General features: G+C 47.5%; 1 long non-coding RNA gene across 2 annotated transcripts in view; it reads left to right on the plus strand.

Annotated features, from left to right (window-relative positions):
• The first annotated feature begins 1384 nt into the window (after positions 1 to 1384).
• Positions 1385 to 21315, plus strand: part of LOC128907463 (uncharacterized) — a 30930-nt gene continuing 10999 nt past the window's right edge. Inside the window, exons 1-5 of one of the 2 annotated variants that reach the window (XR_008465621.1) lie at positions 1385 to 1646; positions 2885 to 3044; positions 11434 to 11803; positions 16365 to 18582; positions 19427 to 21312. This is a non-coding gene — a long non-coding RNA (uncharacterized LOC128907463). Of the gene's footprint in view, positions 1647 to 2884; positions 3045 to 11433; positions 11804 to 16364; positions 21313 to 21315 lie in introns of those variants that run through there. The other variant, XR_008465622.1, reaches the window with a different exon arrangement.

A 21315-nucleotide genomic window follows, 5' to 3' on the forward strand; every position in this document is an offset into this window, starting at 1 on the left:
AGGCCAAGAAAGCCTTTCAGTTTCTCACAGATAGAAGTGGCAGGTTTCTAACAGTGTTTTGTACATTTAATAACAGCCACAAATAGCAGCGCATAGCGGCGTTGCCAGCTCTCTCAGCTTTATTTATGAGTCCTGCAATACTGGTGTTTTCCTGAAATCCCTGTTCTTAAAGTCCCATTAAAGGAGCATCTCAGCATCCATTTTAAACCAATAGCCAAGTTCCTGATGTACCATGGACATGACCCAAGTATACTTTCAAGGCCAGGAAGAAAGTAGGGGGGGAAAAAAACCCCACCTAATTGCCTATTTTAAAACCTTTTTAAACCTGATTTTTAAGCTGACATTACACTACTCAAAAGCTTGCATCATAATTTTGAATACTTGGGAGTACATGCAATTACTGAGTTTATATCATTAGGGTGAAATGAGTCAAACTGCTAAGATCCGGCAAGAAACTCCACCTTTTCTTTTTTTTTTTTAATTTAACTTAGATGATATGACAGGATTTAATCTTCGCAGCAGCAGTTTCTGTTAATGATTCAAGGAGACATTTAATCACCTCTCCTTGCCTCCTGCCCCATCAGGACACCCCCACGGACCTCTCCAATACCTGTGCAGACAGACAGGCACACAGCTCTCCCGCTTGGCTCGGGCTGGTCCGGGCGGCCAAATGCCGTTCTGCCCCGCCACTGACTCGTTGTGCAACCCGGGCATGTCACTTAACCCGTCCCGGTTACCTCACAGGGGCTTAATCATACCCGCTTGTCGCTTAATTACTCCATTATTATAGTTTAACACCTTCCTTTGCCCACACACCGGGGGGCACCGGCCCTGCCCGAGGGCGCGCGGCGGGTTACCTCAGCGGGGGCGGGGGGGTGTTGAACCGGAGGTTGGGAGAGCCGCCCCTCAGGCGCCGCGATCCCAACGGACGCGGCGCCTGCCACTCGCAGGGCCGCCTGGCGAGCCGGAGCGACTGGGGGGGGGGGGGGGCCTCACCGACACCCTCCGTCCCGCCGGCGGCACGCCGAGGGGAAGGGAGGGCCCAGGCCCCGGCCGCCCGCCCCGCCAAGGCCTCTGCCCACCCGCCCACGGCCCGCCCATGGCCCGCCCCTTCCCTGACGCCCCGCCCCCTCGCCACCGCCCCGCCCTCACCAAGCTAGGCTGCGCCGTGCAAACAGATGATGTCATGCTCTAGAGCCGCGCGTGACCGCCGGGGCCCGCCCCCGCCGGCCATTGGCCGGCCTCCGTCGCCCGTCAGGGCAACGGCGCTTCCCATTGGTCAGCGCCTCCGCCCCGCCACCGCCCCCTGGAAAATAATAAACAATCGAGTAAAATGCGGCGCGGGGAGGGGGCGCGAGGCGGGGGGGTGGGGAAAGGAGGTCCCGGTCCCGGTCCCGGTCCCGGTCCCGGTCCCGGTCCCGGTCCCGGTCCCGGTCCCGGTCCCGGTCCCGGTCCCGGGGTGAGCGCCGGTCGCCAGGCCCTGGCTGGCGGGAAGGCGGCGGCTGGTGCGCGGGCGGGGGGGACTCCGGTAAGGGCCCCTGCAAGGCCTGCCCGGGCCCCGTCGCATGAAGCCGCCCCTTCGTTCAGCCCGCGTGAGCTGCGGGCACCGCCTGCCGCGGCGCCGGGAGAAAAAGCCTTTCCTGAAGGTACCGTGACACCCGCACTAGAAGTGGAGGGTCAGGTGAAGGGGTCCCTCGGTTTCCTGGTTCCCCTTATCTCAATGTGAAGTCGAAGCCCCCCTCTGGGAGTGGTGACTCGCAGCCCTGCGTGAGGGAAAGGGACTGGGTACCTGTCTGGCAGTGGGGCCCGGTGTGGTCAGTACCCAGAGGTAGGGCACCCCTGGGGAGACCTGAAAGCTGCACCTCTGAAACGGTGGTGTTGCTGCTTGCCCGCATTGGGACAAAAAAAAATGTCCTTGAGGTGGCCGTCCTGACTACGTGGAGCTGTGCAGGGATGTAGCCTCAGTCCTTGCTTCGTTAGAGCTGCGCTTGTACATCACGGCCTTAAAATAACTGCCTTTCACAGTCCTGCTTCCCTCTACCTGCAGAGACAAGGCACGCTGGTACAGCTGTGGCTTTAATTGGGGATCGGGTGAAGAGAGCGGGTGGCTGCAGGAAAGGGTTTCCCTTTGCTGGGGCTGGCAGCCTGGCCTCGCCTTCTGAGAGCAGGTGCCTACGTACAGCCTATTTCAGTTCCTTCAAAGAATTAATTATTCTCTCCTGTATGTGGCCCCTGGAGGATGAAGTCCAAGCACCTCCCTCCCTCTGTCGTTCTGTCTCTGCAGTGATCAGACCACTTGCTTAGGAGCTGGAGATGTGGCTCCTGGTCCTTTTCCCAGAACTTTGTGTTTTGTCCTCTGACAAAATGTTCGATGTATAGTACATAGTGCAGACTTGGAAAAGGGGACTGAAATCCAAGGCTGTTCCACTCCCTTCCCCGTGGCAATGTTATTATTGCTAGGTCATGGCCTCTTCCTTGATTGCTCCCATGAATTCTGAATCCCCACCCTCTCCCCGAGGCAGCAGTACGGGTTCAACAGGCTGGTTGAAAATGGAGCATGTATTTGGCTAGCCTGTCTCTCTCCCAGTGGTGGGTAAGATACTCTTTGGAAAGGTCAGAGGGAGGCATTGGAACCCCATCGGGCAGAAGTGGGCGAGAAGTTGACCTTGGGTCTCCTGGCGTGGGGGGCACTGCAAGGCACATGGAGGGGTGGGGGAAGGAAGTTCCCCCTCAGGGAGTTGAGAAAGGGTTCAAAGGGGCTGGTGGAGTGTTAAGCAAAAGCAGTCAGTGGCTCAGCACATGGTGGGGAAGTTGATGATAAGCATTTGCAGCTGGTTCTCTCTCTTCCTCCCACCCGGGAGGAACCGGGTGGCTGCTGACTCAGGAGCTGCATCAAGTCAGAGGAATGAGACTGGGGGTCACGTTTCCCGAGTGCCTGGGACACGCTGCAGCGAGCTATGGCATAGCGACGGGCACCTCCTACCTGCTGTCCCGTCTTGGAAGAGCGATCAGAGCAGCGTGCTGTGAGGAGCTGGAGCCCGCTGGTATGTGGTGGATGTGGTCTGAGCGGGCTGCGCAGCTGGGGCTGTGGGTCTCGCCTTGCACCGAGACGTGTCTGAGCTCCGAATTCCAGTGCTGGGCCCAGGGATAAGAGAGGCACAGAGCTGCCCAATGTGGGGTGGTTCTGGGTGTGCCAAAAGCAGAATGCCCTGTATCTTGGGATGCTGACAGCCTAAAAATAGGACTCCAGAGCCTCCAGGATTAGACTTCGGTTGAGCTGTGGCTTTTGGGAGGGCAGTTCTGAACTTTAATACCTCAGTTCTGCCCCGGTCCTGCTTCTGGTATTAAAGGCCTTACATTCCTTGTGGCTCATGTGAATGTCACTTAAACGTGCTCGGGGCATGCAATTATAGCTAACTGCTCTGCAAACTCCTCCTGGAATCTGAAGAGTTGAATTCTTCCATTTGCGCACACCCTCGCCCACCTTGCAAAATCATTTCCTTCAGTTTAGCAAACGGCTGTGTTAAAGGTGTGCATCTCCAGTCACTCACTGCTGTTTTACCTGTGGAGAGCCAATGACAGCAAGAGTGAGACCCAATTGTATTTTTTTTAATTATTTTCTGGGGGTATCATTTACGTGAGCACACATGATTGAATACACACTGAGAACCGATCTGCTGAAGAGCCTGCTGTTTCTAAATACAGTAGCTACCCTTCATAATAGGCATTAAATATATAAAGCTTAAAATATATCTAGGTAGAGGTATTATAAGCCTTGTTTTACCAAAATGGATTTTTTTTTTTCCTTGGAAGTAAATACGGAAAACTGGGGAGGAACTGTAGCTGAGGTCTGACAGATGTTCAAGTACGTGAAGCTTAAAGAGGAACGTATGCTATTCAGTTTGCTCACAGAGGCTTTGTGACCTGTGTCTTCGCAGTAATGATGACACAAGCTTTTTTGAATAAAAGGAAGAAATTAACTGCCTTGGCTAATTGTACCCTTGCTAGCTAGCTAACCAAGGACACCATTTGACTGTGAAAATTGTTGGTGCACCCAAATCTCTCAGCTGGGAAGAATATCTGAAGTGAGAGTGTTTCTATATCTGTGGGTTAGAAGGGCTATTTAAAAATCTTCCTAATTGGAAAATTAAACGCTATTGCTTTAAAACAGTGGTGCACTGCCTTGAAAAATTAAGACCATATGGAATCATTTATTACTTTTCAATATGTATTCAATCTCTGGTGCAATTTTATGTACCCACTAATGCATAAAGTCTTTTGGAGCAGGAATAAAGCACCACAAAGCATGATTTAATGCTATAGGGTCACCAAATCTGTTTCAGATTACTGGATGTTTCAATCTGCTGAAAAGAAGGGGATGTCCCTGAACCAATGAAACAATGACTGGGGGAGCGGGGGAGAAAACCATAAATCTGAAACACTTTGGAAATATAGTGCACATATCAACAAAAACTTGTAAAGGATGCAGTGGGGTTTTGGTCATGTAAGAGATACAGTTATGAAAAAAATTATACTAAGTAACAGGAAAGTTAAAACAAAGTCAGTATTAATAGTATAATACTTGGTTGCAATTTAAGGTGTCTTAATGAATTATGTTTTCAAAGAGTACAGGGCCACTTAAGCATGTGACTGTAAGAGAAAATAAGAGCAAGTAATCCATGAGTGCACAAAAGTGCTTTTGTTTATAGTTGTGCGGTCACTGGAAGTGCTATTCTTGTGCTTATTCACAAACACCTCTAGCTCTTTCTTCCAGAAATCCTATCCAAACATTTTTGTTCTGACTTTGTTAGAAGAGGACTTTGTGCTTCGCCTCTTTTCGTACAACTTCTACGAGGTTCAGTCTTACAGTGCTGTTCCTCGGGCAAGGGGCTGAGATGGCTCCAACGCCTTAGCTGCCTTTTTTTTTTCTTTTTTTTTTTGTGTGTGTGTGTGCTGAGTGACAAGCTGTGGGGCAATCTTTGCTCTCAGGGCCTGGGCATTTTCTTTTCACTGGTTCAGCAGGGACCAAGAAGAGGCCAAGGCTGACAAGTTAACCATGCGTGGTCCGTGCCACCTGGCAATGAGCTCTGTAGGCATGGGAGGCAATCTTTATGCCTTTATCATGAACCTGAGAGCAGTATAACCCTCTGGCTAGTTATACTTTAACAGAAAGCCCATTTTTCATCTTGCTGTGGTGATGTGCTTTCTTTTAAATGTCATCTGTAGAGTCTCCCAGTGAGTGGGAGCTTTAGTTTTGCTTTGTATTTCTTACAGCTACAAAAAATTTTCATATGAACCTGATCCACTAGGTTACTGAAAAAGAACCAGATTCTTTCTTAGAGGCATAAGCAAGTTAAAAAGAGTTTGCAGTAACTTTTACACTTCAATCAGACTATTTTGTCAGTATATATTTGTCATAAACAGTAGATTAATTGACTGGTTCTTTTATTAAGGTTGAAATCTTACATTTTTAGAGAAGTTATTAAGCAAGTAAATTAATCTTCAGCTTTCCTGTAGCACTGAAGCTTGTTCATCACTGCTGTGCCTTCCATCATTCTTTAAACATTTGATAATTGATAGTAGTAATTTCAAATAAATTCAGATCTTTTGTTTAAAATATATAGAGGATGTGTACTTCTTTTGGATTGACACCTTAATTTGACCTCTCCCACCTGCTCAAATTCTAGCATCAAAATAAAATTCTTTAGGCAAAATGAAGCCAGTTGAATGAATGCGTACTTAGGATTAAGACAAATACCATGAGAAGTAATTGCTATCTGTGAATAACTTTTATCCAGATCCCATATCTTAGCCACTGGAAAATCTTAAATAAAACCCTCTTTAAAGTCCTTTAAAACTTTGCTGAGAGTAGTTGTCAGCTTAGGTATGTACTCCGACTTTAACTTGTAAGTATGACTATTACTTGCCCATAGATGGCAATAGCATTACACCGTTCAAGTAGCCCCCAGCCTATGAAATGAGGCTGTGGTGGTGGTGAATATTAACGTGGGGAAAGGAAAGAAAAAATATCTTGCCTTTTTTATTTTTGGCTGCAGCAGTGGTGATGGGGACTGTTCTACTTGCAAGAATGTTGGGACTAATCATGTGAGAAAAGATCCTGGAGTGATGAGGCAGCGTATTTCCCATGTCTGAGGTCAGGATTTGCTCTGTGAAGCTGACCTTTAAAAGAGCTTGAAAATGAGGAATGTGGCACCAGAGAGCAGAGCAGGAAGCATGAAATGATGTAAGATATGTTTCTTCTGCATATGAAACACTTTTTTTTTTTTTAAAGCTCCAGGTTTGTGATTCAGCATTTTCTGCCACTGACAGAATATAAGAAAGGGGAAAATTCTGTGGAAAAGGAGAGTTCTTATTGTTCTATTAAAAAAGTCAAATAAAATATTAGCTATCAAGTATTTTTGTTCCCCTCTGAGATGGGGGTGGGGGTGTATCTTTTCCCCAAATCACTTTTCCCTCAACCTCCTGATCTGAGAACCCTGGAATGGTAGAAAAAGTGGTATTTAGGCTCAGCCTGGACACCTCATCTACCTATATCAGGTGTGAAGTGCCACCAGCTTTGTTGGCGTTGCATACCTGGGGTACTGCTGTTTCAACTCTGACAAGTGACAGCAGGACAGGTCTGCCGCGTGAAGGCTTCAGGATGCCAGTGTTGGCCGGGTGTTTGATGCAGGACGAGCAGCTCAGGGACCCCGCCATGGCTAAAGCATCAGCCCAGGGGAGGTTGCCAGCCTGGTTTTGGTCCCAGTTGTATGGTGATGCAACACCTTAGACACAAGCCCTCCTCTCTGAGCTTATGCAAAAGTGCCTTTACTGCCTTTTCTTCCTTACTTCTTGCCTTTTCTTCCCGTGTCCTTTCTCTTGCTGAGACTCGTGAAGCTGCACTGAAAGGCCCAATTTGCCTGCCAGAGGCTCTGCTGTGATGGAAATTGTTAAAGAAGTTCTGAACCAGTAATATTCCATATTCCTTTACAGCTATCTTGCCTCTCTGGTGTCAGTGTGAGCCCTTAGACCACCACTGGGCAGGAAAAGGATGCCCCAGCCTGTTGCCACCTCTCTGATCTGAAACCCTGCTGACCTGTCAGGAAGGGGGGTTTAGAAGGAGACAGCGAGGGAGTTGCTTCATCCTCCACCCTTCTCTGTCAGTAAAGGGGGTGGCAGGGGGGAGCACTGCCAGGTGCTGGAGCTCAGCTGAGACTGTGGTGAAGCTGCAGAATTGTCCCTGGCACAGTGTTGGCCCAGGTTGCTAGTGTTTTCCCAAACAATTCCCAGGCATGGATGTAAAAAGTCTGGCTGCAGCCACTCCGCTTAGATACATGAGAGGGTTTAACAGCCTGGACATGGCTGCTCCGTGCCTGTTGGCTAGTTTATCCCTATAGATGTGGTCTGGGTGTGCCTGGGGTGATCTGTGCTCAGGGCGGTATCCTGTGCTGGGGCAGCCTTGCTTTCCAATGGTGACTCACATCACAGCGAACAAGCAGGGAGACAGCCTTGTCATACTTTCTCTTTACCAGCTGAGGTGGCAGCACCACCAGTGAAGGTGACTGATAGCTGTTTTTCGGTTGCTCCAAATGCCAGCCAGAAGGAAGCTAGTTTGCATCTGCCGAAGCTTCTGAATAGATTTTTTTTTTTTTTTAAGAATCCGAAGGGACAAGCAACTGGATTATGAGCACGTACTGTATTCATGAGACCGGCACTGGGATGGCTTGTGTGTTTTAAATTGATGCTGAAAAATGGGTGGTGGAACATTAGAGCCACATGAAATGATTCAGAGCCTGAAAAAAATGCTTTGCAATGTGAGACATGAAGCACTCGGTCTCTCTACCTTATCAAAAGAGACTGAGCAGGGAATTGATTATGGTGGTGAAGGAACTTCCTTGGGAGAAAAATATCAGGTACTGAAAGGCTCTTTAATCTAGTAAATTATGGGAATGTGTAGCAGCACAATGAAACCAGATAAATTCATATGAAAAACTGGGCACAAATTTATTGGAATGAAGGTGATTAATCACTGTAACAAGCTGTCAGGGCGGTTGGCGCGTTTTCTAGATGTGTCCAAGCCAAGACGGGCATGTTTCTGATGGATGTGCTCTAACCGCAGTTAAAAGCACGAGCGACCCAGTAGTCGAGTCTCAGGCAAGGTAAGCAGGTGAGGTTTGAAGGGCCATGACATGCAAGAGGTCTGACTAACAGTTCCCAAAGGAGCTGCAAAGATCTAATGGTCCCCATCTGTCCTTAACCTCTGAGAGGCTGAGGAAAAACAGCACTTAGCAGAAAGGGGGAGAGTCAAAATGACAGCCCTGTCACTGGCACGCTAATGTGCCCTCTGTTTCTGCAAGGACTGTATCTTTCACCTGCTCAGGGCTTTACTAATGTATTCTCAACACCTACTGCAAGACGGATCTTTCTCCAGTCCACAAGCCCTCTGTATGGATTGGCGTCAGTGCCTTTCATCTTAGGAGAGCATAAGCAAAAATTTGTGATGCTCATTGGCTCATGTGGTAGCTTGGATAAGTATTTTCCTTTTTGCTAGTTGTGATTTCATCTTCTTGAGCTTTGGACTTGCCTGTTCTCCATGCCTCCTAGTTTCCTGAGTACCCATTTCCTTGTATTGCCTTTGTAGCCACCAGGCTCAGCGCACTGTGCTGCATCTATCATCTCTGTTGCAGTAGAACTTGGAGGCTGCTTGTTTCTCAGTCTGGCACAATTTGTTCCTCATAATTTGACAAAATGGACTCTGTCTTTCTTGCACAGATTTCACACGGGATGGATATGTCAGTGATGTGCTGCATAGATAAGAGCTTGTCAGGAACTTTTTGATAAAGTGCCTTTCATCCAGAAGTGTAAATTTGTAGATGCTGTAGCTATTGACAGGAATGCACTAAGGTATCTTTGCAAAATACCTGCAATCTGTATCTAGAAAAGTGCTCCAATCTCATTTTAAAAACAAGACTTCTCTCCTGGAAAACCAGTTGGTGGTGGAAATCAAGAATTTCTCATTCCCGTTGCCTTTTCCAGGGTCCCAGTGCTTTCCTGCTTCCTCCCCATCTGCTCGGGACGGTGCAAGAATTGTATTCTCTCAAGCCCTGAGTCAAGTCTGCTTACTTCTCCCTGCTCCAGAGGGTAATTTTGTACAGAGTCGGAGCTGAAACAAGGCAAATGAAGGGGTGGAATTGTCATCCAGTTGTCATCAATACCCATGAGCCATTAACCTGGTGCATGCACTCTCGAACATGGGAAGTCAGAGGCAGAGCAGGATTTTGAACTGAGATTTTCAAATAGTGAGAGGCCTGAGCTCATTTTTACATGGGGCGGGGCGGGACACGACTTTTTAAGAATATGAAATGGTTTAAAATCTTTTTTTTTTTTGAGGAAGTGCAAGCATTCTCCCATGCAGTTTTCCAGAGGCCCATGTGCCTCTGGAAAGCAGTAGAAGTATCCACATGAGCAAAAAGCTCCAGCTCAGGAAGGTCCAGAGGGCGTGAGAAGAATAAGACTGTAGCTGGAGAGACAGAAATGGCTTATTTGGGGCACCAGGTGAAGTTCTGCAATGGCTGATTTTATTGGCAAAGACTGCAGCTGAAAACAGACACAGGCAGGAGCTGATCCAGACTATTCCCAGCCTTTGGGGAACATTCAGTTTTGGAAATGAACGACCCATGTTTTAAGCCTAACTGAACCCATGAGTCTGAACTTCTTCAAAACTCTGGGCAGATGTTGCTTTTCGCTTGGACCCATTTGCTTAGTCACTAACCAGATGAAGATCATTCTCAGTATCGGGAAAAGATCTGCCTTTGCTTTCTGGCTCAAATTAGTTTAATGTCGTCCCTCCCTCCCCAGTTTATATGCTTTTATATGCACATCCTGCTGCTAAATGTGGTAAAATAAGGGGCTAGTCCTTTTACTCTCTTTCCTTCAGCTTGTTGATCGCAGGATTCAGTCATACACATAGTAATGTGTAATTGAAGGATGGTAGCTTTGCCCAGCTGTCTTAGATCTCACCTCTAAGCCTGTACTCAAAAAGACCTACCTATTCTGAGCGACATGGGAAACTCTTCAGGGCCCAGAATGTGACAAGTAATCAATTCTTGTAGAAACGTTTCTGTGATGCCGTGGAATCCAGCCAAGAGACATGATGAAAGTAAAAACTGTTTTCTAGGACATCCAGTTTCATTTAATTTTGTCATGCCCCTAGAACTTCTCGGCAAACGTCTGTACCCTTCCATGTGCTGATTATGTCCTGTGTCCTTTTGTGATTTGGTTACCTTGGCAATCCAGCTAATTTTCCAGAAAAGTCAGCTCCATCAAAGTTCATTGACTTGTTACATTAATGGCCTGCTTGCTCCGCCAGTAGACTTCAGCATCCATTGATTGCAGGTTCTTTCATGGTCTTGGACCCTTAGGAGAAGAGATCTGCAGAGACGGTTATGCCCTGGCATGCTTGATTGGAGTTAGTATTTTTTTTTTTGCTTGTTTCTTCTTCACTCTAGCCAGACTGATCATCTTGTTTCTTGAAACACTGGGGCAGTTTTTCTACGTATTACCAGGCTTCTGTTCCAGCAGGTTCTCTATAGGACTGAAGTTTTCCAGTAAAAGTCTCTTCTTACATGCCTCCCTTCGACATGTTTGTACAATAGTTCGGCTTGAAAAAGTCTCAACATCATTTCTGCCTCTAGGCAAGCCACAGAGGGACCAATGCATAACAAGCTCATCTATATTTTCCACTTGAATTTAGTTTTTTTTAGAGCTTGCAGATAAAAAGATAAAGCCTAAAACATATTTAAAGATGCCACAACACTGAGCATTCAAATGCCATGTGGGGTGCTTGTACTCTGTATGGGGAGAGTCAGCTGCCTCAAAAGAACAGAACTTGCACCAGCTGGCAGAGAATATGAGCCTGGAAGGGTAAGTCATGGGGAAGTCCGGGCAGTCAACAGCTGTTCACATTTAAAAAATAAAAAATAATTTTAAAAAACCTAAACATGAAATGTTAACCAGAGGTTGACCCATCTCTTTTGCTATCTTCCTGGCTTCTTTGCCCATGTTTTGGAGAGGATACAGTCTGCATGTTCTCGTCAGGATAGTGGCAATGGAGAGGATCACTGCAAGCTGAACCACATGGGAGGAGGAGGAGCGGAGACACTGTGGTGACGAAGGGGTGGCAGAACAGGACCGGGGAGTTTCCTGAAGCTTTTACTGAAGCAAGCCCAAGCAAGGGCCATCTCTTTTTATAGAGGCATAGTCATGGGGTTTTCTTTTAGGAGTCCACTGTAAGCCATATCCTACAAGTGCTCTGGATCTCAGAGCATGGGGGTTTCAGGTTTGTTCAAAAGCCAGGCTCCTCCCAGATGGAAGGGCACTGGCTTGTACTACTGGGGAAGAAATGAGGCTGTATCAACCCCAAATCTGCTCCAGGTGTCATGATTTTTTGAGAGCAACGTCAGGATCCCAGCAGATGAAGGAGAAGAAACATGGTATTAAGGAGATCTTTTCACCGAGATACAGAGAACACCTTGTCATCTCAGCTGCCCTTGAAGTTGAGTAATTCACAGTTGCACGTGAAGTTGGGTGAGTCTCCCTTTCTCATAAGACCACTTGTATGCGCAAGGAGCAGTCCAGAACTAAATACAGTCCCAGGCATGGATGGCACTACTCACCAGCTCCACTTGCCAAAAAATCCCCGCATGCAGGGGCAGCAATGACTCCTCCAAAGAGCTTCTGCATCCCAGGGTGGAGAAGGCCTCCCAGCACCAAGCCAAGGTGGTACCAACACATGCTAAAAATGGTAGGCTGGAGACAGCGACCCAGGCAGGGATATGCCTGCCTGGGAAGTCACAAGGTAGCTATGCAGAAGCCCTGGGCTTCCCAAACACTTTCGGGGGGCCTGCCGGTCGCTTCGCTCAGGAGCACCCATGTCTCGTTCCCCACACCAAGGCGTCCTGCGTGGTGCTGTGGCTGGCTGGGAGGATTTGCTGGAGGCATCGCAAGGCAGAATCTGGCCGTGGGGGGGAAGGCTGGGACAGGATCAAGTGATCCACGGCAGGGGCGTCGGACTTAGATGATCTTTAAGGTCCCTTCCAACCCAAACCATTCTATGACGTGAAATACCACATTTACCTGAACGTAAGGCAGCCTCACTTCCAAGGAAGCCCTCACTTCACAAAACTGAGTAAGAATTGCCTGCTTGTGGCTTAAAAACATAAATCTCCCGTGTCCTGGTGAGGGTCAGGTCACCCCAGTCCTGCACGGGGCTCCATTGCCCCCCTGCCCCACACAACCGCCCCTCCGCAGCCCCATGCGGAGCCCCCCGCGCCCTGTGTCTGCCGTCACCCTGCCCGAGAGGGGACAGGGGTGTCCCCAAGGTGCCCGGTGCCACCACACGCCTGGCTCCTGCCCCCGCTCAGCCATCCAGCGTGCCCCAGAGCTGCTGCCCAAGGGCCCTGCCGAGGCGCTTGCGGAGGGTTTATTCCATGCCAGGAGCGTGGGTGTTGGAGTCTCCTTCCCGCCCCCCCCCCAGCACTTTCTGAAGGGAATCTCTACCGGGCATATTTTATCCACGTCTTTTTAAAATTGCCTTTGCAGAGGCGGCTGAGGCCTTGTGCCGTGGCACCTGTTACCCGGCCAGCGGGGCCGGGGCCGGGGCCTGGTGTGCCGCGGTGCCGTCCTGCCATCTTGTGGGCCTCGCCCGCCTTGCAGGCCGCCCGCAGCACAAACCTGTCTGCTCATGCAGCGTGGTGTTTGGGTTTTTTTGTTTGTTTTTTCCATAAGTTTTCCAAAGCAGTTTTAAAATTTGGAGGATATTTTAAAAATAGGAGCCGGGGAAAGCCCCCCTGGGTCACACAATCCGTGTAATTAATCACCAGGGAAATGACTGACTGCAGAGCAAGTGGACGGGACAAGTTAGTTGCAAGCTTTGCGGGGGTCATGTACCGTCCGGATGCCTCCTTCTGTTATCCTAAGGGCATGTATCCCGATATATCTTTGCCAATCTAGAATTTTGTAACCCCAGATCGCTAATTTTTTTACCATCGGAGAGGCAAGCTCTTGGAGAAGGCGAGTGAAGGAGAACAGGGAATGGATTTCAGTTAAAAGTGCTACCAAACCGCACAAATAACGAGCATGCTTTACGTGGAAAATGCCTGCTTGGTGCTATTGGAACACACCACTGAAGAGAGAGCATTGCTAGTGCTTGCACGTCAGCGTGGGAAAGGGTGGAGAGAAAAATTCCGTCCCCTGTGGCAAGAGGAGAGATCTCGACGCATGGTGGAGCTAGATGATGGCGTATGATGTGCCCAAGCACAAAGATATTCCTACAAAACAGGATTAGAGACTAGCTTTCTCTTCTCAGTCAGCCTTTCAAGCTTAATTTACTGCTTATCCTCTCTTATCCAGGGTTCTCCATTTTGCCTGGATCACGGAACAGTGGTGCCTCAAGTCGCTTAAAAATACAGCATTGAACTTCTCTGTTGCCACTGATGCACCAAAGTTAGGGGAGAAGGAGCCACAAATCCCGACTGTGTGTCTAGCCTCTCCCTTTGTTGGGAGCATCTCAGCACAAGTGAAATGGTAAAATCTCCCCAAGAGCCGCAGCGCAACAGGGCTTTGTGCATCTCCCTTGCACGCCCGCGGGAGAGCTGTGGAGTGAAGGCAATGGGAAGATGGGAGTTTGTGTCTGGTTTTAAGCCAAGAAATGGGAAGCTCTGCTGAAACCCACATTCCTCTGCTTTTAGCCTTTGCTTGTTTGCTCTTGTTATTAGCAAGACAAAAATTCAATCATCTTCCTGTTTAAAGGACAGGAGGTGCTAAAGCCCAGCTCCTCCTTTGTAGGGACCTAACTTCCACTCTAGCCAGGTACCCAAGAACATTGCAGGATTTAGACCCAAGGGCTGAGGTTTTTCCAGCTCTCTTCTCATTTGGGACACAGGCAGAAGCGTGTGGCTTTAACAGCTCCAGTGGCTTCAGCTGCAAACGAGCTGGCAAAGGTGTTCTCAGCCCAGAAAGCTTTTCTCTTTTCTTTCCAGCTGTAGGAGTTGATCAGAGAAGCAGGTAGTTTACCAGGCGGTTGTGCTGTCCTTGCAAACTTTGTTCCTCTTCCACACCAGACACTTCGCATTTCTTTCATCATCACTTTGCATTTTGGAAAACTTTTAAGTTAAATAAACCCTGTACCAAACAGAAGAGAATTGCAGGGCTGCCTCCTGATGTTAGGATGCTGAACTGTGGTGGTGGATGGTTAAACGGGAGGCGGCTGGCTATCAAGCCTTTGAGTTTCACAGAAGGAAGGGCTGAGGTGGAGGAGTGGGGCTGCGGGAAGAGGAACAGTGGATGCCCAAGCAGCACTGTACAGCCGACCAAGGGCAAGCAAAGGGATGGCAGGTGGGTCCCCACTGGGCAAGGGGACGCTAGTAGACCAGGAAAAGGCAATCTGGCAAGGACAAGGGCATAGCTTTGTAATGGTACAGGGGACTCCTGGAAAGACCGTAAAATGAGAACAATCAATTAACAAGCTGCTGTGGTTTCAGGAAAGCTGTTACAGACATAGTGGTGTAATGAGCACATCTGATGCACAGAAGATATTTAACCTTCAGCCTTGTGCCTTATAAAGCACCTCTGGGGCACTGAGTAAGGCTGTTAATTATTAGGGTCAACCTTAGCAGACGGAGGTGTCCTCAAGTATGGGTTGCTGTGATACACTCAGATAATTTCTCCATTATGTCAATAACTAATTTCCTAAATAGTTCAAGAATTGACAGACTGCGTCCATTAACCAAACCTTAACTCATGGCTATGGGAGCAGTTACAGGCCACAAGGACTGCAAAACCCATTCATAGGTCCTTGAGTACGTCTCTCTCTGTATATATACACACACACACACGCATACATACACACTACTGTTACAGCTTAGTATTAGCCATTAGTAAAATAAATAACCAATGCATATAAAAAAGCTAAGTAGACAATGACAGATGTTGGCTTGAGCAGATGTCTTGATGCTTTCAGTGCTCTCAGAGGATGCTCTCATCAAAGGATGAAGTCAGTCTGGCTTTTAAAGAACTGTGTATTGAGAAACTGTAAATGAACAGAATCACAAGCAGACAAAAATACCATTATATTTACTACCAGAAGTGTGTATTTTTTTTTTCTGAATAATATTCTGTACAGCAAACATTTCATGGATTTGATACGTTGTGACTCATTACATCGTTATGTTGCAAGACAAATCTCATTGCACTTATTAATACAGGCCATATCATTTTTTGTACTTAAATTCAAACATTTTTTTCTAAGCGCAGCCTGTGAAGAACCAGTACATTTGGAAGCTGCAATAAGTAGGCAGGAAATCCCATTGATTCACGAAGGGGTTTTATTGTTTTGTCTCTGCCTTTTATTGTTTTCCACGACTGGAAAAGCAACTGTCCTAAGCGGAGCTGTGGCAAAGGGGCACAGCGCTGAAGGCTTTGCTGCCCAAGCTGGCACGCTGGCTGCACGCAACTCGTGGAGGAGAAGGGAAATGGCCGTGTTACTGAGTCACAGCGTTACATGTGTCTGGGCTTACCTGCCTGAGACTCCTCTGGCTGGCTGCCTGGAGTGAAATCAAAGGAGGCTGAGGAAAGACAGGAGAGAGGAGGAAATGAAACAATGATGGCCATAGAGCCTAATAATACCGATGGTCCTTCAGGGGATCAGTGGGGAGCGTGGTTCTGGAATAACTGCTGCCAGGCTGCTGCCAGAAGGGTGACAAGCTGTTTTTCCGAGGCCAGTGATGAACACAAAAAGATATTAAACCCTCTCGCAGCACAGATGAAAGGAGCAGGGAGTCGGGGTGTGGAAAGGAGGGAAGAGCAGCCTCTTAAGGAGAGACATCACTGGAGTTGCAGATGCCCCTGGACCCTGGGTTTGCAACCAAAGCCAGGGACTGATGGGCTGTGGGGGGGATTTCAGGGGCTTCGAGCTGCTGGAGAGGTGATGAGGGGGAAGCCCCAAACACCGAGACCTCCCGCAGGCTTAGCTCTGTCCCCTGGTCTGTGGTGGGTTTTCTGCTGTACCACCAGCCATTCTGCCCTGAAGGGACAGTGACAGCTGTCCATCGCAGGCTGTTTGGAGGGGAAGGGGCTGGCAGGCAATGGGTTCAAAAACAGCAATCCTGTTTATATACCAACACTGGGGGGGGGAGGGGGATGGGACGGACGGACAGACAAAATGGGGGTGCCCAGAGGGAGGTGAACATGACAGCAGCCCCCATCTACTTAGCTTGTACCCTGGCAGAGATGGCAAAGCCGGGGTGGGGAGGGACACTGCTCCCCAACCTGGAATGATATCTGGCTTTTTTTTTTTTCCCCCACAGACATCCTTTATTAGACCAGCCATTACCACCTTTCCCCACAAACCTCATCTTCCCTGTGTCCTTAGACTGCCACGGCCGCAGCATCACTGCCGTACCTGTGAGCCGGGGGCAGGTGCCCGCGGGAGAGGCTGCCGGGGGGAGAGCAAGCCCAGGTGCACCATGCGCTGGAGCCATCTTCCCACCAAAACCGGCCAGGCGTCTGTGACTGAAATTTAATTTGCCTGGTGCGTTCAGTGGACATTTTAATCAGCATTTCCTACAATCTACTTGGCAAAGAGGCTCAACTGGCAGCTGCCTGACTGAATGGGCTTTGCACCCAGTCTAACCTTCTCCATTCGCAATTTCCAGTGCTGGAAAACCTCTCTGTCTCGCTCTCAGAAGTTTCTATAGCAATCACGGCCGTCCTAGCGAAGCACTGAAAATGGCAGCCCATTCAGATTGTAATTTTGCTGGTCAGTAATTGCTCCTCTTTCCATTGGCCTCTGAAACGTCACTTTTGGGGAGCTATCAACCACAACTGGAGGAGACCGGTCCTCTGCTTGTGTTTTCAACAAACTTCACTCTCCCCAACCCCAACTAACTTTGTTAGCTGTTTCCGGCTTGTTTGAACCTTGACTAAGAGGGAAGTGGTGTTGGGCACATCACACCTCAGCTACAGGAAAGACCTGAGGTGAGTGATGCTCTTAACAAGCCTGCAGGAAAAAAACCTCGTTGCCTGTTGTGACCTGAACATTATCCACCACTGTAAGTAGACAGAAGTTACATGTGCCTGTTTGGCTTTACTAATTGTAAAAGACCAGAGGATACGAAGAAAGCTTTTTCTTCATGTCATTGAGCTTACTTTTCCTGGTTCAGTTAACTTCAGCTTAAACGATCACTTGATCTTTTGTTCTGTGCTTCATCTTTCAGCAGCTGTCATCGCTCTTAATTACCGTGACACTGAAGAACAGCACGCTAAATATATTTTAAGTAACAGAACGGAGGGTTTTGCTTCTTGCAAGAAGAGGATGTGGTAGCAACACACCCCAGCTTGTGAAGGAATCGATCAACCATTTCTCGAGCTCTTCTAGTAATCTTTCCCTATACTTTTACGGCTATTGTTGCCTGCTGGAAAAAATTAGCTTAAAGCTGAGTAAGGGGAATTGTGGATAAGTGTTTGCAATTTGGCTTTGGACTGACACAGTATGATTGCACTCAAAGAATGTGAAGTCTTTGCACTGGCAGCAATACTCAAATCTGGGAATATAGGATTCGCATTGGAAAAAAAAAAAGTGGATTTTTATAACGATTTAAATGAACAATTTCAGCTAGAGAGTGGATTAACAGAGCCAACTAAACCCTTCACCCTGACAAAGAACTGGCGGGAGGACTATAGAAACTCATCCAAAATTTTACCAACATGAATGCAGAGTAATAGGTCAGCGAGAAGCATTTCTGTATTTTAATGGCGCTCTTAGAATTCAATTCAATTTAAAACAAAAGTTGTTTTACCAATATGTGGAGAATGCAGAAGGCTGGAGAGGGAGCAAGTGGCCTGCATCCTCCATCTGCTCCATCCTCCCTCTACTCTGTGCGAGGGACTGCCACTGCGCGTCCTCCTTCTCGACAGACAGAAAGACAAACGCAGGCACTGCCCCAGCTCAAGCGTCAGAAACGTCTCCCATTCTGCAGGGGCAGGGGTGCACCCCCAGACCCCACACCCTGTGTTTCATCTGCACCAGAGACCTCAAGGCCCAAAGCCAAGCAGCAGGAAACTCCAAGCCCAGTGAAAGCAGATCTTGAACAATAAGAATCCCAAATTAACAACAAAAAAAAAAAAAAAAAAAAAAAAAAAAGGCACTTTAACTGTGGCTTGCACTCAGCCGGAGCCCCCCGCCCTCACATTGCTGTGGAAGAGAGTCAGAGGCATGGAAAAAAGGTTTCAAAACCCAAAATCAGGGCTGCCGGCAGCACTAACTGAGGAGGACAAGTCGAAGCTGCCTCTGGAGGAGGACCTTTCTGACAAGCCCTGGATACACCTACCAAAAGCTGAGCCGTGTGCAGAGCAACGGCCCGCGGTGCTATGGCTCAGCCAGGCAACCAAGCACCCAGAAACTGGCAGGGCTGCCAGTCCGGGGTTGCCCCCTGGAGAGAGAGGCAGAAAAAAACCCCTCTGTCACCAAGTAATTAACACAAGGCCTATCTATTCAGAACAACATACCTAAAAATAGCATGAACAGTAAGTGAAACGTTTAGAAAATCTGGATTTGTTAGTTTTTCTTTATTACAACATAAATTCTTCTCAAATAACAGAAGGATTTAACAGTGTTCAGTTTGTTATACATTAGACTCAAAATTATGTATTTTTTAAAAAATCTCTCCGTTTATAACACAAGGAAAATCCCAACAGAACTTATAAAGGCACTGTAGTTCACAAGTACTGGAGCTAAGGCTGTAATGAATCATATAAGAAATCTGTCATTAAAGGTAGAAGAAAAGCCACATGGATTGGTTAGGGTTTTAATCACAAACTTTTTGTTTTTTCTTTTTTCTTTAAAATAGATGCATTATACAAAAAAAAAAAAAATCATCACTACAGAGGGGCACGTGGTGTTTAGTTGATGGCATTAATTCTGTAACCCAAACAAGGAAACTAATCCACTTTGAGTAGCTAAATTATTTTTTGCACTGTTTACATACTTTACTGAAGTATTTTCATCCCAGAGCCTCAGCAAGCATCTTAGAATATTAATGAGTGAAGCCTGGCAGCACTCCAGCGTTACCAAATAAGAAAGTAACATCGTTCCCACTTTAGCAACAGGGAAACTGAGGCACTGGGATTATTCAGATCCGGGTAATTGCAGAAAGAAAACTCCTGGATCTTGATCCTCTTAGACAGGTCTTGATGGGGAGGACTAGTCTTCCTCCTTGTTGGATGGCTGGTGACTGTGCTGCGCGCTGTTGGAAACCTGGTCGGGTTTTTTCATGTTTAAATTGCTGCAAAATAGGTGACATCTATCCAGCTATAGTGACATTACGATCACCTTTACTCAAAAAAAGCTCTTAATGGTTTTCCTTTATAGATCAAATAGCGACAACTGCAAGAAGTGCATCTTCAATCCCTGCAAAGACCCGTGGCAGGCGGCTGTCTCGTTATACCCAAAATACTGCAATTGTTCCCTTGATCTGTGCAAAGGTAAATACTGAAAACCAATAGCTTTGAAAGACAGGATTGCAGTATTTATTAAAAAAAAAAAGGTAAGTAAGAGCTACTGCACAAGAATATGAAATGAAAATACAGCTTTAAAGATAAAACGTCTATATGGATAGAGCAACTATGCTCACAGAAGCTGTAATTTAAATTTTCAGGCACAGGGATCATTCCTTTGTCAATCAAGTATTTGAAGTTAGCTAGCTGAGATATTCTCAGCCAGGACGTGGCCTTTATATACCAACATAAAATGTTGCACGTGGTCCGTAATCACAAGGATTTTACTTCTTGTGACAGCAAAATATCATACCACATCAATATGGTTACTCAAAAAGACCTTTAAAAATAACTCAGCAGTAATGTTTGCTGAATGACTAAAAGGGAAATAAGAACACGTTGCAGATCTGAGATGAAATGAATGTGCAACACTTGAACTTGGGACAGAAGCATCCAGTATAAATCCAGCAATTTTAAGGCCACTAAAGAGTGTGCATAATTTATTCACAGGCATCTCACTGTTTACATTTTGCCAACTAAAACGTCTTAAAGTGGGAATAAAAAGTCATGGAGGAGCAGGCCAGACAGCAGGGGACAGGACTGCTGAGAGCGTAGGTGACCCAGCGCCCTGGGGCAGGAAATACCCAGCGTGGTCCACCGTGCCCCAGGGAGAGATTCTGGCCAGCACCAATTGCCTGGAAGTTGTTTGGCCTCAGAAGAAGCGCCTCCAAATTCCCTATTGGAAAGAAACTCGATACATACCACAGCATTATTAGCAGCCTCATAAAATAAGCACACGGGGCCTCTGTTTTTTTAGGGAAGCGGATGGACATAAGTATGCTTCTGTGGGTACTGTGGGGATCTCTGCCCTGGCATCCGGGCTGGCTGACAAATTGGTCCCACCAGTCTCTCCTTCTGGTCTTGACCTAAAAGTGGCAATCCACACTCTGCAGTGCAACCACAAATACTGCACAGTCATTCGAGCAGTTTTTCTTGTTTTCAGCCCCAAAACACTTCTATAATATTCTTCATTTCTTCTCCTTGATTACTGCCAGCACCTACCAATGGCTCCCAACACACAGTTTCCTTGGTGGCCAAGGAAAGACTGCACTATGGGTTTTTTTAGCAATAAGCCCTGGAAGCAGGGCTGGCTCTGGAAGCTTTTAGGAACTTCCCTCCTGTGGTTTGACAGAGCTCGCCTATATCCCAGGAGGCTTACAGTGATTCCTCAGTCCCACCGCATTTAGAAGCTTCCAAAAACCTGGGATATCTGAGTTTGGGATGGGCGCTCAGATTGCGGAAAACCCTCAAATACCAACAAGGCAAAGCTGCACCATTTTGAACACAAACAGATCTGCCCGGGGGGCTCCAGGGGGCCCCTGGTTAAATGAGGTTGGTCATCGCCCACACAGACCACAGAGAAACTCTGCAATTCCCTGGCCTAAGACAGTCTCCATGGGAATGCAGAACCTGCCAGAACCTCCTCTCTCACACGTCCCGAACGTCTCACCTGTGTCGTGCAGAATTATGCATTTCCCCTGTACCACGTGACAGAGGTGGACATACAGGCTAAACATATAAACAGCTTTTAAAATAATGCAAATAAATATCAAGATGCTTCAGGGTATTACCACCACCTCCCATTTTCCCACAATACGTTCTGGTTCAGACAGGGCAAGAGGCATTTGATTGCTACTAGAAATAAAGTCAAGGCTGAAGCTTCAGGAAAGTTACTGGTGCAGGCCCAGGCCGATGAGTATAGAC

The sequence above is a fragment of the Rissa tridactyla genome, chromosome 3, assembly GCF_028500815.1.
Source record: "Rissa tridactyla isolate bRisTri1 chromosome 3, bRisTri1.patW.cur.20221130, whole genome shotgun sequence".
Classification (NCBI taxonomy): Eukaryota; Metazoa; Chordata; class Aves; order Charadriiformes; family Laridae; genus Rissa; species Rissa tridactyla.